The sequence below is a fragment of the Lissotriton helveticus genome, chromosome 12 (assembly GCF_964261635.1).
Source record: "Lissotriton helveticus chromosome 12, aLisHel1.1, whole genome shotgun sequence".
NCBI lineage: Eukaryota > Metazoa > Chordata > Amphibia > Caudata > Salamandridae > Lissotriton > Lissotriton helveticus.
Window position 1 is genome coordinate 215,133,661 of NC_136073.1, and position 5,249 is coordinate 215,138,909.

The following is a 5,249-nucleotide window of genomic DNA, read 5'->3' on the forward strand; positions in this document are numbered from 1 at the left end:
GTGCGTACCGTGGTACAGGCGGCGTTATCCTAATTGCGGACACGGAGTTTTCACAGGTATGGCGTTAAATGTGGCTGTGTCCGCGGTCATGTCCGTCCGCGGCGGTGGGAGTTCATTTGGGTCTGTCCGCCGCGGACGGTGTTAGATGTGTTCCGTCCACCGCGGACGGTGTTTGATGTGATCCGTCCGCCGCCGTCGGAGTTTCTTGACATGAATATCCTAATCGCAACCGTGGATTCTCCGCGGCGCTGCCGGGAGTTGAAATTCCCCGAACATGGCGGACAGTACCCGTTTCCGTCCGCCATCCTAATCGACCCCTAAATGTTGCATAAAACCCTTGCCTGCATGCCAAAGATCTTGTCACCAATGTCTTCATCCAGCCATAATGTGATAAGAGGTTTCAGAGCCACTGAAATCTCTCCTGCAAGGCAGTTTATTTACTAGGCCGGAAAAAGAGGAATTGGGAGTCCGAAAAAAGTCTCTGGGCTGTGGCAAGTCTCTTCCTCTGACTCTCCATTGGAACAGGAGAGAGGAGGAAGGGGAGCCTCCCTGCCTCCAATGTGTGCAGGTCCATTCACTCGATCAATTTCTTCCCTTTGAAGAACAGCCGCAGGTAAAACAGCTGCCAGGTGGCTAGTCCAATAAGACAGCACATGGAGAAGACGCTGAAGTACAGGACATGGACGTTTGTGGACTTGGTGTCCTTCATCTATTCTTCCCACTTCTTAATGTAAGGCGAAGTTATTGACAATAGACTCAGACAGGTCCTCAAAGTGCTGCAGCTCAGCCTCAAAGGGCTTCAGCTTCTCCACCTTAGCGGTCTCTCTTAAATTCTTATCTTCCACTCCATGCTTCATGTCTAGGACCACAAGCTGGTCCTGCACTTGACCATATCCCACAGGAAGCTGGCTCTCAAAGCATGCCTCAAACATGTAATTCTCTTCTGTAGTGAAGGGAAATTTCCCTTTCAAAGCATCTTCCTTGGAGCAGAAGATGTGCCCTGCAGAGTCTGTGATTTTCAAATGGGACTTCACCCCAGGCTTTTCGCTCACCTTGTATTTCCTAGCTGCTAGCACGTCCCAGTGGATCTCCTCTTGTAGTCACTTGCGGCCATTGGACGGAAGGTGAAATGATATAGGCTGAACTGGCACAAAAATGAGCCACAACAGCAGCAAACGATGGGAGCTGGTAGGAATGTTGAGTTTAGTGTCTTAAGAATTGTAATTTATAACCCTCTTTAATGGCAAAGTCAGATTAAAATTATAAGTCTGAAAATGGCACTTATAGAAAGTTTGAATAATTAAGGAGGTAGGTCCCGGGACGTAGGGTCAGCTGGACCGTATAATATATTTTGAAAGAACAAAATGCCAACCCCACCACTTTTCAGGTGCTCATAAATCTGAGCAAACAAATCGAACTAGATTCCAGATTTGTTCGGTATATTTTATTTATACCCTTTACTTAGACATTTTAGACACTTAAAACAAAGTGATCCTATGTTTGAGAAAGACACTCAACATATAACAATACAAAAATCACAAATACATAAATATATTATTTGCACAAACAAAAATGATATTGTACACCTTTTCTTATTGAACAATAGCAAACAGTAAATCTTTGCACATATTCAAAAAAATCAATATTTCAACTCAATGATAGAGACACGTTCAAAGAAGAAATCAATTCGGAACATTAATCAAATTCAGAAATCAATCCTGTATGTTTCATGTTTCTTTCTATTCTGCCGACGCGTTTCGAATCCGTGGACAAAGTACACGGAAACTCATCAGGGCTCAATCAATGGGGTTCTGTTAGTCAATCAGGAGCAGTTATCGTGATGATCTTCCCACACCAACACTTCAGCGAGACAGTGTTATCTTGGACGGGTATAAGTGCTTCTCCCTGTCCCAGTTATTCAATTTGTCTATGGTCCTCTGTCGACCTGAAGGCAAAGTGTATGGTCAAAGGCCCTCCGCGATCTTTTGTTCCCAATCAGGGTCTCTTAGTGTGTACACACGGCCGTTCTGCAATCCAATGCTGCCGCTTCACTAGCCAGGCTGCTATGTTTCCTTCTGGAGCGGCCGGCGTTTAAGAGCCTTGCCGCTCGACACCTTTGTACTGAAACGGTGACCGATCTGATCACACACCCAACGCTCTAGACTGCCCAAAATCAAAAAGTCTTTGATTGATGCATCCTCACCACAGGCTTTCACATTGCAATCCCCTCCTCAACGGTATCCTCAAGAACAACACAGGACTTTGTATCACAGCCCTCCATCTGCTCCAGAACCATTAGTGCGCAATACATCTTTGACGCAAGACTTCGCATCACAAGCCTCTCACTGACTGCATCCTCAACGATGATGCAGGACTCTGTATTGCAGCTTCGCAGCTCCTGGGAACTATTGTTGTGCAACACATCCTCGTCGCAGAATCTCACACTGCTTTGCAAACTAAGATTTAAGGTGCTTTGTTGAGCAGGCCTACCTTGGTCCATGTATTTGGCCCATGCTCCGTTGCTGTTGGCTTGAACTTGTGACATTTTATCTCAGTTCGGCAGGACCAGATAGTCCCAGTTGGCACTTTGTGCTTCTAGACACTTTTTTTCTAAATTGGTGTGGAATTTTTTCTTGTGCTGTGTTTTGACTTTATTACTGTTTGAAATGCTGTACAAATACTTTACACATTTTCTCTAAGTTAAGCATGCCTGCTTTGTGTCAAGCCACCAGAGGGTGACGCAAAGTTTAATTTGGGGTTTGCTTGTGTTTCACCCTAAAAGAGATTGTGGTTGCTGCTTGAGTAGGGTTTCATCGCCCTCAATTAGTAACTCAATTTCCAACAGTAAAATAAATAAACGTAATTACCTCATGACGTGCAGTTAGCTACACAGATAATCAAACAGTAGTCTTGTTGATCAGGTTACAGATACCTTACGGTTTCCGACCACATATGGTTAACTCCGCCTTACAAATTAGGATTTCAGTCACCTGCAGTAAATATCAACTAGATATCCATTATAAATATATCTTAGGAAAATGAATAATTTCCCCTTGTCAGTTTATAAAAATGTATACATTTTGCCATCTAACACTTTTGATTTTAGAAAAATAAGGTAAATTTCCCTAAAAACAAGTATAACAGAAAAATAAAAAAACATTCTTGCCCTAAAGTAATACCTTTTTGTATTATTAAATAAATGTTCGGTGCCTAAACTGCAAATTATCAATATCATAACTTGATCACATTGCTACCCAATGATACACATGTGCACTGGATCATATGGCAAATCCTCTCTCTCTTTCATCAAACTCACCAGGTGCAGTTTACAAGAACCTTGGTAATATCACAATTTGATTAATGTTGTGTACACTCGTCCCCCCGAAAAGCTGTTAGCAAGGATACAAAGGCTTAAAAATCAGACTGCCAAACGCTACTCGAATAGCTGAAGAAATGAAACCACATGAATCTAGCCTTGAAAGAACTTTATTGGTTTCCAAAAACTGCTGAGATTAAGTTTAAATTACTCTGCATAGTTCACAAGGCCTATGAGAGGTAAAGGCCCAAGATACCTACAAAGACTCATGTTCCATTACATTCCAGGCCACACAAGGGTTTCTTAAAACCTAAGTACCCAAAATGTGCTTCTATAGGATCAATCACTAAGGCAACTCTCTGAGAGTTAAGTGCTCCAGACTGAGGAATAAATTGAGCCCAAGCAATGGGACAGACATCGACCATTGGCATTTGTAACTATTCTTGTTGCCTCTTAGCTGACTTAACTGAACATGTATTGCACAGAGGTCATTATGAGGAATTTCAGCTAGGGTCTACCATTATAGATGATATCCTAACTCTTCTCCATTACCCTATGTACTGACTACACTGCCCTTTGAATTAATTGAGTTGCCACCTTTATGCCAGAGTCGTCATAATGCCAACGGTAGGCCCCATCATGCCATTAAAGTCAACAGCATAGTGTGAATTAGCATTTCCCATGCCACATCCAACACTGATCAACCAATTAGCTAGCAATCAAAAAATCTATGGGCCGCACAAAATATTCACAGGGTGGATCAAGTGCAGAGTCAAGGCAAGAAAAATGTACCTGACCAAATGGGTTGATAGATCATTTCTGAATATGAGTAGTTATTATAGGAGTCACAGATCTTCTGGAAACAGCTCCACAATGTACTTTCAATATCTAATGGCGGAGTGTTGAGTTAGCATCTTAAATTTGGATTTAGAGACCACCAGGATGAAATGTACTGTAAGATGGGCATGCAAAATAAGGGCAATCTTAGGTCCAGTGTGGGATGCTCAAATAGTGGAGTTCTGTAGAACCTGCAACTTGTTAACATTGTCAGTAAAGGTCCCTGCCAACAAGGCAATGCCATAATCAGTCTTTGAGCCTCTCCTGGCTCTTGTAATGATTGAAGTGTCTTCTGAAAACACAAAGATGACACATTGTGTTTAGTAATTTAAGATGATAGCTTGACGATTGTGCAGCTTAATTGAGTTGAGTATACATCAAACATCAAAAAAGACACTGGCATTTTTCACCTTTTTAGCTGAATGTCAATGTTATCCACCCTAATGGAGCTGCAACCAGAGGTATGGTCCTTTAGCCCACATTCATATATTACTGAATCGGAAAGACTACTTCTGCCATCTTCAATGTGCCAGCTGATACACCATGAGACAACAAAAACACCTGAATGTTTACAGCGTACCTTTGAAATCTGGCAATCTGGATAGTCAGAAGCTGGATTAAGGGTGGAATGCACAAATTAAAGAGGAGCAGATACATGAATGGAACTTGGGGCACCCCAAATTGAATCTTCACAGTTTTAGCTGTTGCCTGCCCCTTCACAACTATGACCTTACATTCAGAAGGCAAGTACTGAAACAAGGTTGACAATAATCTGAACTCAAAGGTTTGCAGAAAATGACCATTATTGTGACAAAGATGCCGTAGATGCTCATCCAAAGCCAAAATGTACATGTAAGCCATGATCAGAGTCATCCAGCATGGGAATCTTCATGTCACAAAAGCTCACAGTAAACAGTTTCTACTATCAGTACACCACAGCCAGTATCATACCAAAGGTGGGCAGTTAGTGTTGATGACATTATGCCACTTATTGCCGCCATTTTGTCTGGGCCACTAATACCAGTTTTGGCCACTATCATGCAATTGATGCACAACTCATGGCAAGATTTAACTGAAATATTTCAGGGCTATTATT

At 42.2% G+C, this 5,249-nt stretch overlaps 1 pseudogene; it reads right to left on the reverse strand.

The window, feature by feature from the left end:
* Positions 1-574: 574 nt before the first annotated feature.
* LOC144798002 (transmembrane emp24 domain-containing protein 10 pseudogene) lies at positions 575-5,014 on the reverse strand (annotated as a pseudogene).
* Positions 5,015-5,249: the final 235 nt, after the last annotated feature.